The 12,509-nt window shown below is 38.0% G+C and overlaps 1 protein-coding gene across 8 annotated transcripts in view; it reads right to left on the reverse strand.

Annotated features, from left to right (window-relative positions):
- The window catches only part of LOC122299065 (probable disease resistance protein At4g27220), a 64,615-nt gene that overhangs the window by 33,192 nt on the left and 18,914 nt on the right, over positions 1-12,509 (reverse strand). For 7 of the 8 annotated variants that reach the window (XM_043108974.1, XM_043108975.1, XM_043108973.1 and 4 more), the window contains one exon: positions 12,039-12,372. The exons of the other annotated variant lie outside the window; for it this stretch is intronic. The gene's annotated coding sequence lies outside the window, so the exon portion shown is untranslated. Of the gene's footprint in view, positions 1-12,038; positions 12,373-12,509 lie in introns of those variants that run through there. 8 annotated transcript variants of the gene reach the window in all.

Genomic DNA, 12,509 nt, shown 5'->3' on the forward strand with positions numbered 1-12,509 from the left:
GGTCTTCTTTTTATTTGGCTTGTTGGTACTTGGTAAAAGATTATATCATGGAAGCGGTGAGGGAATTCTTTCAAGGCATTGATCTTCCTAGATTTTATACAGGATCGTTTATTGTTCTTATTCCGAAGGTGAAGAATCTGCTTAGTTTCGATAAGTTTAGGCCGATAAGCCTATGCAATATTATGTGTAAGGTGTTCTCTAAAATTCTGGTTAATCCCCTTTCTTTGTTGCTGGGAAGTATTATTTCACCAGGGGGCGTTTGTGAAGGGTAAAAATATTTTTGAGAATATTTCCCTTACTCAAGAGATGACGAAGTTATTGCACCGGAAGGCTGGGGGCGTAATATCTTGATAAAAGATCGACATGAGTAAGGCGTATGATCAAGTAGATTGGAGGTTCTTGGATCATGTTTTACGCACCATTGGTATTCCAGATTGCTTTTGAAAATTGGTTGGAAATTGTGTCTCCATCCCATGGTTTTTAGTTATGATGAATCAGGTATAGAGGTTTTTTCAAATAAAAAAGCGGGTTCTGATAGGGAGATCCACTGTCGCCATATTTATTTATTATCATGGAAGAGTTGTTTTCGAGATTGCTAAATAAAAGGATGTCGGGTAGGGGTATCCTGCCTTTTTCTCATCCACTTAATGCTCCAAGAATTACTCATTTATTGTATGCTGATGATGTGGTAGTTTTTGTTAATGGGAGTCAGAAGTCGGTTAGGTGTTTGATGGGTGTGTTGAAAGATTACGAATGCTGGACAGGGCAGAGGGAGAATTATGATTAGTCTGCCATTTTTTTTCTCTAAGCATCTGACTGTTGGAGAACTCAGGAGTTGTTGGCTGAAACTGGTTTTTTCCGAGGGTCACTTTCCCTTTACGTATTTGGGTGCTCCAATCGTGGATGGCCGACTAAAAATTAGGCATCTTGTGTCTTTGTTGGATTGAGTAGAAAAGAAATTGACGGGATGGAAGTGTAGATTAATATCGCAAGGGGGAAGATTGAATTTGTTGAGGCATGTACTTTCCAGCTTGCCCATTTACTTACTTTCGGTATTGCAGGTTCCTGAAGCTGTAATTTGGAAGCTAAATGGGCTGTTTGCAAAATTTTTTTTTGGGGGGGGGGGGGGGGGTGGGAACAAGGTGGTAGAAGTAAGAGGCAATGGAGAGCATGGAAGAAGTTGTGCTTGCCTGTGGAAGAAGGGGGAACTGGGGGGGGGGGGCGAAAACTGGATGAGGTCCAAAGATCCTTATTCTTGAAATTTGGGTGGAATTTGTTGACTCAAGAGTCGCTATGATCAAATTTTTTCAAAGCTATATATGTTAAAATGGGGCATATTTCCTTGTGCCTTGAAGATGATAAGGGGTCGGTGTTTTGGAAAAGGATAGTGGAGGGGTTGCCGTTGCTTGTGCGTAATTCAAGATGGAAGGTTCGTGAGGGACAGGTATTATTGTGGTTTGATAAGTTTATGGTACAAGGCCCGCGGTGTGAAGAGGTTGAAAATGTGGAAGAACTGAACGTTAAAATTTGGGAGTAGATTGTAAATGATCGGTGGGATGTTGATAGGCTAGAGATGCAGGTGCGACTCCCAAAAATGTTTTTACTGCATAGAGATTGAGTCCGACTCGCAACTTCTTGTAAACTGGATTACTAGAGGGAGCTGCAACATTTGAGTCCGGCTCGCAACTTCTTGTAAACTGGATTACTAGAGGGAGCTGCAACATTGGTATTTAGAAGAGTTCTGGGATGAGCTTCAAGACAATCTTTCTAATATGGAGTATACGATGAAACATGTTTTTCGAGAAGGAAATGCAATGGCTGATTTTCTTGCCAAGCAGGGAGTTGGAGGACTTAACGCGGATTGGTTTGATGCTCATGATCTTCTGCCCAGCCCTCTTCGGGGACTCCTTCGCATGGATAGACTTGGTCTTCCTTACCTGCGAACCATGTAGTGCTCTCCCAGGTTTGTCTTTCTTTTTAGCTCTTTGTTTAACCCTCTGGTTTTTCTGTGCTTTTTTCTTGCAGGTTCTTGATCGTGTTTCGCCCTTTAGTTTGTGCTTTGGTCTGTCCTGTAATGTTTATGTGGCCATTATAGTTTTTGATGCCTGGGTTTTGGACTTATTGGGTGAATGTGCTTGCTGCTGAAATTTCCAAGGTCCAACGGTTGTCTGAATGGGACTTACATTTGCTGAATCGCATGGATACTCCGGTAGTGAAACCAGGGCCTTCGAAAGTCCATATTGTTCGCTGGTTGAAGCCGCCCTTGGGGTGATTAAAACTGAACTTAGATGGCAATTATCTTGGGAATCCGGGGCATAGTGGGGGAGGTGGAATTCTTCGAAACTATGAAGGGAGGTTATTGTTTGCTTTTTCAAAATTTTTTGGTTCTTGCACTAACAATGAAGCTCCGGCAATTGTAGTGCGATTAAAATTCTGCCAACAGTTGGGCTATGTTTTCAGTGATATAGAATGTGATTATTTGACTCTGGTTTCTTGGGCGGTGGAGAGAGCGTGTACTGAGTGGTACTTTTGGGATTTTTGGGATCTATTGATGAGCTTGTTAGATAGTTTTGATTTCTCTATCAAGCATTTGTTTAGAAAATGGAACAAATTTGCCGATGAATTGGCGAGGCTTAATATAGTTTACGGAAGTTCCGTCCTCCATTTATTAAAAGGAAAAAAAAAAGTAAGGAAAAAGCTACACCCACCCATCAAGTAAATGTGGGGTCCAGTACAAGGTTGCAAGTGTTGAATGTGACATGTGTGCATAGTGTTTGATCTCCATTAATTGTTAGGTAACTCGAAACGCCAATACACTATATGGATATAATTTGGATTCTATGACAAAATATTCATTCAGATTCATTGAATAACAATGAATAAGAATGAAACCCCAATACACCCAACCGGAGAGAATGTAATATCATCATCTCATATTAGCTCTGTATGAGATTCAAAAAAGCAAGTCCAAAGGGAGCAGAGAGGAAAAAACAAAGAAAAAAGGAAAACAGAGTCCTAAACCGACATGTGCCAAGGGTGAACAATAGCCTACGAGACATTGTTTACCATTTATATATTCACAATTACAGATCAAAGAAGTATTCCATTGAAACAGAAAATAGATGTGAATTGGAACTAAACCATGATGAAGAAACATCAAAAGGAAGAAGGAAAATTTTCTGGTACTAACATCTACGGCCTCCTCTAGGAAGAACGAAATGCAGAGCGATATTTAGCAAAGTGCCATATCTCAACTTATATGAGTCTAAACACCTTCCACAAGAAAATGAGGATTGGTTCTTTCTTGGCAATTTTTGTCAATGATGTTCTTTTCTTCACATGCATTCCTATCTTCCTTGCAAACCAATCTTAAGCAAGGATTTATTCTTTTCTTCACATGACTTAACCAGAGGAGATGATTGTCTTTTATCAAAATTTGAGATGAAAACAGCAAACAGTTTTTCATATTTTGGTTGGTTGCATCACATTCAAATTCTCGTTGGGTCTAATGTATATATTCTCAGCTATTGTGAGTTCCTTCCAATTTACAAGGCAGTATGCAGTTTCCAGAATTGGAGACGACCATGTCCATTTAATAATCATTTTCCTACTAATTAATGTTGGGAATGGACCGAACAAACAATGACCAAGTTGAAGCAAATAACAGCGGAAGCAACAAAAGAAATGACGATCACACAAAGAACACCAAGATTTAAGTGGTTCAGCTCAATGTGAGCCTACGTCCACTGTCGGGGTCGGTTTCAAACGATTTCACTATGAACAAAAGATGGAGTACAAGAGTATTGATCACACAAAATCCTTAATCCTAAAGCCCCAATACACTCAATGGACTCTTAGGATTGTATACAAAAGGATTCTCAAAACTCTCTCTAACTTGGCTGCTGAGGGCTCTTCAAAATGAAGAGAAAATGATGTATTTATAGCACAAGGCGCTAATCAGAACATTCGCTCGAGCGGACGTCGAGCGGAGTGTCGAGCGCACGTTAGGGTTGCATTCTCGCTCGAGCGGACAGTCGAGCGGAGGTCGAGCAAAACTCTCTGGAAGATTTCGCTCGAGCGGACTGTCGAGCGGAACTCTCTGGAAGAGTTCGCTCGAGCGGAGGTCGAGCGGAACTGTAGCGGAACTGTAGCAGAACTGTAGCAAACCCCAAAAAATACATTTTCAGCAGGAAATCAAGCCAAACTCAACAAATCTCCACCTTGGCTTGAATTCCGTCAAGCCTAAACAAAAAACCATCAACCAAGAAATCGATTCCCACCAACAAACCACCGAAGGGAATCACAAAACCCCAAACACAACGTCTATCCTTGAAGAACTCAATTTCCACCCAAAAGTCTTCAACACCATAGACAATCTTGACCAAATCACAAGCTTGGTCCTAATGAAGAATCAACCTCTTCACACAAAAGACAACGCACCACTGAACAGACTGCTTACTTGAACAACGGCTTCTGAATACACACGAAGGCTAACAACAAATATTCTCTGCCAAAGTAAGAACACCCCAAAGTCTGCACGAGCATATCCCAAAGGTGACTAAACTGTCTCCTCTATCTACCAGATGAAACTGTAGACTTGCTCTCACTGTACGCCAATGCCAAAATCAAAATCATACTTAATTTCAATAGCATGATCTAGAGTACCACCTGCACTCTGTTGTGAAGCTCTCCCAGCAACTCCACCTTCTTGCTATAACCATGCTCTCCTTTCCTGTGGAAACAACAACTGAAAAACAAGTTGTAAAGAAGAGAAGGTTCACCCAATAGCAAGTTGTGTTGACCGCTTCACCCAAATCTGTAGACAAGCCTGGCAAATCCAAAAGCAAACTACGGGCTCTCACACTAGAGTCCGTCTCATTCCATTCAGCTACTCCATTTCTGTGGAGTGGACCCAACTGTATGGTATGAACAACGCTCTACCTTCTTGTCTGTAGATCACTAGCCTTCACAAATGCTTGAACACATCAAACACATCCCAAAACAAGGATAAACAAATCCAGACTCTTCCTCAAATGATCATCAACAAATATGAGTACAAACAGAGTACCACATCTCACTAGATGTACACCCAAAAAATCACAAAGACATAAACTCCAGAAAACCTGATTCAGCACTGCTTTACAAGAATACAATGCAAACAAACAAATCAAGTTTTTTTCTGTCTTCTGATTACACAAAGCAAAACATTGCCTACTCATAAATGACCATACTCATTCATCCATATGGCACAATCACATGCGCCATAAATGAGTAATACCTGAATCTGGAACATCTGAAGGTGCTCCACCAATCACTGTACTGCCATGAAGAAAATAAAGACCATCTGTCTTCTTCCCTGTCATTACCACCGAAGAGCCCTTGTAGACTCGAATGACTCCACCTCCAGCTGAATACTGGTAACCAAAGGAGTCAAGAATACCCAAAGATATAAGATTTTTCTTCAAAGATGGAATATGCCGAACGTTAGACAAAGTTCTAACGAGTCCATCATACATCTTAATCTCAACTGAACCAATCCCAACAATATCACAAGCCATATCATTTCCAACCAAAACGGAGTCACCGTTGATTGATTCATAGGTAGTGAACCAATCTATCCTGGAACACATATGGAATGTACAAGCTGAATCCATGACCCACTTGTTACCAAAGTGACCACTAGAGCCACTGACTGCTAGGACAATATCAGAGTTGTTAGATTGTTCAACGCTAACAACATTGGAGGAACTTTTACTTTCCTCCTTCAATCTGGGACACTCATTCCTGTAATGACCAAATCTATGACAGTAGTGACATTTAACATTTTTCTTGTTAAATTTAGAGCTACCACTGGAACTACTCCCACCATAATCCGAACCTCTTCCATTAGATCTACCACCAGAGGAATATTTCACAACCAAACCATTGGCTTGATTGTTCGTGCCTTGTACACACAATTTTGTTCTCAACTCATTAGAGTTCAAAGCAGATTTTACATCTACCAAGGAGATGGTATCTCTACCATACAACATTGAGCTCACAAAACTTTCAAATGATACCGGCAACGAACACAACAAAATTAATGCTTGATCCTCATCATCAAGCTTAATATCAATATTCCTTAGATCCATAATAATTTTATTAAATTCATCTAGATGATCGGAAATAGGAGTACCTTCCCTCATCTTGAGAGTGTATAGTCGCTGCTTCAAATACAAACGGTTGGTGAGCGACTTTTTCATATACAAGCTCTCAAGCTTGGACCAAAGACCGAAAGCGGTTTCCTCATCAGCAACCTCCCTCAAAACTCCATCTGATAGTGACAACAAAATGGCACTATGTGCCTTCTCATCTTCTTCTCTTGACGATGCAGGAGAATCCTCGGATACCTTCCCCTCCAAAGCTTTCGACAAGCCTTGTTGTCGTAACAAAGCCTTCATCTTGATGCGCCACAAGCTAAAGCTGTTTTGACCGTCGAATTTCTCTACTTCAAACTTTGCCATAGCCATTCCTCAAGATTCAAAGAGCTTAATGCTCTGATACCAGTTTGTTGGGAATGGACCGAACAAACAATGACCAAGTTGAAGCAAATAACAGCGGAAGCAACAAAAGAAATGACGATCACACAAAGAACACCAAGATTTAAGTGGTTCAGCTCAATGTGAGCCTACGTCCACTGTTGGGGTCGGTTTCAAACGATTTCACTATGAACAAAAGATGGAGTACAAGAGTATTGATCACACAAAATCCTTAATCCTAAAACCCAATACACTCAATGGACTCTTAGGATTGTATACAAAAGGATTCTCAAAACTCTCTCTAACTTGGCTGCTGAGGGCTCTTCAAAATGAAGAGAAAATGATGTATTTATAGCACAAGGCGCTAATCAGAACATTCGCTCGAGCGGACGTCGAGCGGAGTATCGAGCGCACGTTAGGGTTGCATTCTCGCTCGAGCGGACAGTCGAGCGGAGGTCGAGCAAAACTCTCTGGAAGATTTCGCTCGAGCGGACTGTCGAGCGGAACTCTCTGGAAGAGTTCGCTCGAGCGGAGGTCGAGCGGAACTGTAGCGGAACTGTAGCAGAACTGTAGCAAACCCCAAAAAATATATTTTCAGCAGGAAATCAAGCCAAACTCAACAATTAATCTCTCAATCAAATGCCAAAATGCACGACCATCTCATTTCTATTTAAGTTTATGTGGATATATGAGTTTCACTTTAAATGCTAAATTGTGTTGCTTAGTTCGATCTTTCCTCTTCTTATACATTACATGTATGCAACCCCCATATGCATGTCAATGTGACATCCTGAAAAACATTAGACGAATATAGCCTGACAATTGTGCGTTTAATGAAACATATACACACAAAATGACTAATTAAATTGTAGTGCCACCATGAGCTCTTCCTTACAACCAATGATAAAAAAACAAAAAACAGGGGACAAGGGAAAAGGGGTTGGTTGAGAAAATAATGTCCATCACAAGTACAAATAGTTGCCTACCTGCACCATAGAGTGCTTCAACCCTCCTAGATAGAGTAAATGAGAAAAATGAATAATTGCTTCAGTTATTTGCTTATTTTTTCGGTTCTAGTAGGCCAATTGGAGAAGTTCAATCTTTTATGTGGTGCCAATCCTACTTATGACTTCATCTGTCTCATTAACGTAATCAAATTTCGAGTTATAGAAACCCTATGACATACCTCTCGAGCAACAATACATTTATGTTAATGGGGTTCACAGATTGTGGGTCTATGCTGATGTAAAGTCACAACCATAGTAGTCATACCCAGCCACACACTGAGATACGAATTAAGTTTTGAGTCTCGCCCTTTTTTCTCCATATTCGTATAGTTCAAGATCTCGAGGTCTTAATTTAGAAAGAGATATGACGTATGAATTGGGCCCATATAGTGTTGTAAGGCCCACTTTGTGTGTATCTTTTTCTCACTGGAGACTCTCAAGAACTTGAAGATAAGCATGTTCCCATGATGTATGTGGTATCTACGTTTATGAGTTAATACATATTGGCCGTGAATTACATCTTAATGCTCAAAATTGCAGAGACACTTACTGCCTTTTCCCTTTTGTTAGGGGCTTGACTATTTATCTAGAGTGTGGCTAGATATTTAGAAAGTGCTAGATGATAATTAAGACCAGTATGGCTAAATGAGCTTGTAACTTGAAACATATACTGTCGTGTGGATTGAAAAGCAAACGGAGGGTTTGTAATTGCTGAATGTCTAGTTGCAAAACAAGAAGACTTTTTCTTTGTATGAAATCTTCAAGTTAAAACAAAGAAATCCCCTATTACAAAGACAAATCAATTTTCATATCGATTACAAATAATGTGAGAGAGAGAGAGAGAGAGAGAGAGAGAGAGAGAGAGAGAGAGAGAGAGAGAGAGAGAGAGAGAGAGAGAGAGAGAGAGAGAGAGAGAGAGAGAGAGAGAGAGAGAGAGAGCCATGACTAGTTCGGCACCAAGAGATATTTTTCTTTCCCCAATCCACCCGGTTACAACTTGCATCCTAAAAACTAAGATAAGGCGCAATGTGCACCTTAAATCATCTTCAGCTTGAATGTGCAGTTTGTGGTTCATATTCAACTTTTTCAGTAATTTATGATACACATCACAAAAATGGTACACACTATCCTATTGTCCATGCTATGTTATGAAATACAAATCACTGATTTGGATAGGTCTCTTACCTTCTTTGAATTGTTGTTGGTGGGTTGAAGTTCATCAATGTTTTATTTTCAATTTTTAAAGTCTTACTCTGTAGCCATACGGGGGAGGTTGTCCTAGCAAGCCATCTCTACATGGAAATGTCAGTCACGTACTTCTAATTTAATTAATTGATATAACTTTAAAAAAAGTGATGGCAAATTGTTGTCACCAGTCTGCAATAAGTAAACAGCTGAATAAATCACTAAGGGAAATATCAACATGGAACTGCATAATTGTCCCGATATCGACTTCTACATATTATTCAAATTTTGTTGTACTCTATCCCCCAAAAGAACTGATCTCTGAAGAATGGAAAGATGGTCGTCCGACACTTATGTTGAATAAGAAAACATTTCGAGTTTTCTTGATGTTGAATCATGTTTTCAGAAATAGGAAGCAATCATATAATTCAATTTCATTCACAATAACGTCATATAATTTGACTTGTTCACTCTTATTTCTAAATCCAAATGACTAATATATCAAAGATATACTAAAACATTCATATAATTTCAATCTTAGACAATCAGAAATTCTAGTGCCTATAGCAGTTGTTCCAGCACCAACATGAACCTGCATATAAAGTTGTGTGATGCAATTACAAACTTTTAAATGATTGAAAACCTACCAACTATCCCAAAAGCATTAGTTGATAGGAATGGTGGATTTCGTCATTTAACTTATATTAATGCAAATGACTCTGCAACCCAAAGTAAACTCAAGAAAAAAAAGACAACTTTCTCCAGTATCATAAAGGAAACAATCAAAGTAGCAGTTCTCCAAATGGAATGAGATTTTATCTAAGGGATTAGTTACAAGAGAAGGGTGTAAAGTTATTTAAATTCTACTTAATCACTACTTAATAATTAGATTTACCCACAACCAAAAGTTTTCTTATCCAGACATAAAGCAGAACTCACCACAGCAGAGCAATGGGGAGACAACCAATCATGAGGGCATTCCTCTAAACAAATTTTCATAAAGATGCATAGTACATTTACATACAATGTATGATTGATTAGTCTTTCAAGTGTCAATACACAGAGATTAAATAAAACAGATAACAGAGGGAGAGTACTATATGTGGATGAGAAAGAGCAAGGAAGCAATATTCCGAGTTCATATGTCATTTGATATTTCCACGTTTAGCTTTCTAGCAGACATCTTATTTATATGCATAATGCAGAAGACTATGCAATGGCTAGAAAAAAATCTCTCCAAGTTTTTGTCCGAACTTAAAGGTCCAAGGGGGAGAGATAAGACACATAATTTTGTAGTTATGCATGGAGTTCTCATTTTGTACTTTAAAAAACTACAATTTTGTAGGTATGCATGGAGTTCTCATTTAGAATAAATAAGGATATAGAAGCGTTCTGTAGCATCGAGGCAAAGACTGAGCTCACGAAGATCAGTTAGGACCTTTTCTTTCTCCTATGACCTATCCGGCTATGAGATGTGAGGTTTTGCTCTAAGATTAAACTAGAGCTTGTCAACCCTTTTTCGGGAGTTTTGCTTAATGTTTACACAAATAGGAAACTAAGTAAAAAGGCTTTAGGGGTTACGCACTTAGGCTTCTTTGTGCTCCAAGTTTAATTAGAGCTTGTAATTTCAATCTTCCCTTTAAGAATAGGCTACATATATCTTCTTAGATAGGAGAGAGAGAATATTTGAAATTCTGACTACCACAAACAATTACCATATAAAATAAAAAAGGAGAGAGACAATACAAAAATACTAGTGTACAAGAGAAATAGATAACTAACAGAAAATTAGAAGATTAGAAGAGGAGTAGAAATATGAGAATTGGTCAAAATTAGAAATTCACCTGCTATATCTGGAGACTTGGAACTTTCGAGATCTCCGAGAACATCACCTGAAATTTGAAGAGAATAACTTAGAGAATTTAGATTCTAAAAAGGAAACAAATATTCGATGGAGAAGAAGGTGGAGAGGAAGATTGATTCATCCCCTGAAAGCAAAGATAATCCATATATCAAAACAGCATCATGAAACTCAATTGGAAAAATGAATGTTTAGTTTCCAGTTTTCTAACATAAAAATGTAATGTAATATTTTCAATAACTTTATATGGATTAATTGCATCTCTACAAATAGTTGAAGTAAAAATCTACCCATTAAGAAATGTTTGTCATAAAATGTAACGTACCTTTTCTTTGATTATGTTTTGTATTGTGGCATTGAGGTCTCCTTGTAGCAGTGGTTGAAAAGTTTCAGACTCCATCTGCGCTCCATTTAGCTTAGGTGTTTTTGTACTTGTTGAAACCAACATTTTTATTTCATCTAGGGATGGCCACTCAAAAGCATAAGAACATTCTAATTTTGGTAAATTTATGAGCCAGAGGGTCTTCATTTGTTGGAATGCAATCACACCTTTATTCTCTTCATCTCCCCATTCTTTTGCAAGGATTTCTTCCATTTGTTTGCAGTCATGTACTTCTATTATCTCTAATTTCACAAGAAGTTTTGCTATGGATGGTGTGAATAAACATTTCAAACTAATACATATCTATACTAGTATGTGGGAACCATATATGAAATAGATATATGCTATCATATTATGTATATGTATTAATAATTTCTGTAGGCATATAATATATTGTTATTATGGATAAATATCAACTAGTTAGATATTAATTATTTATGAACTTTTAAAATCCTATACTTTAATAGAGATTCTACTTGTTAGTTGTACAAATTCAATATTAGATTTTTTTCTTTTTTTATTTATCTAATTTATTAATTTTTAAATCTTATACAAAATATAAACAATTCGAGCCAAGCTCGAGCTCGAGTTGGAAATTGATCTTACCGAGTTGAGCTCGAATAAAAAATAAATAAAAATTTCAAGCTCGCTCGAACTCAAATATTTTGAGTTGAGCCGAGCTTGACAAGCTAAAGACCGACTCGGCTTGGCTCAATTACAACTCTATCCATTAATGTTCCCATGCAAGATAACAGTCGAAAGTTGAATAGAATGCTTATAGACAGCTCAGCCAAGGTCCCAAGGAACATTAATCCAATTCGATTCAACAACAGTGTATCAAACGTACAAAGATTTAGTCTTGTTTTTTCAATGACAAATCTTAAATGTGATCGGTTATTTTTTTTTTCACTTGGTGATATTTGTTGGACTTACAAAAGCTTATAGCTAATAAGAAATAATGGATTAATCACTTCATCGGTATTCTAATGTGCTTTTTAAGTATTTAAGTAATCACAACCCAATTAGCAATGTGCTCATTTTGAGCTTAACTTGACTTTAGTCTTCTACGAGATTCAAAAGGGCAGTAATCGTTGAATAGGGCATTTTCAAACCTTCAACTTCTAATAACTCCAATATTTAGAACATATACAGTATAGAATTTGAAAATGAATACCATTTTCTACTACAGAGCTCTATTTGTGTGTTCTGTGTGGGAGCCTCTCCAACTTTATACTAGTCATCTAACTAGCAACACCATTTCCAAATTTACTGCAGAGGGTTTGGTTGTCCATCTTTCTCCAAAAATGCAGTAGGTAAGGGTAGCTCTGGAGGGAATTGTCGATGAAAAGCATCAATTGTAGCCGCAACACCATCATCTTTTTCAATCGATTTTGCCAGTTCCATTGCTTGAGATTTAAGCTGGAAATGTTGATTAATTAAATTAAATCAATCGATTTTACAAGAGAAGTGTGTAAAGTTAATCAAATTCTACTTACTAACAGCTTGAGCTTTCTTATCCAAACATAAAGCAAAACTGACCACATGCAGCAAAACAC

The sequence above is a fragment of the Carya illinoinensis genome, chromosome 16 (genome assembly GCF_018687715.1).
Source record: "Carya illinoinensis cultivar Pawnee chromosome 16, C.illinoinensisPawnee_v1, whole genome shotgun sequence".
Taxonomy (NCBI): Eukaryota; Viridiplantae; Streptophyta; class Magnoliopsida; order Fagales; family Juglandaceae; genus Carya; species Carya illinoinensis.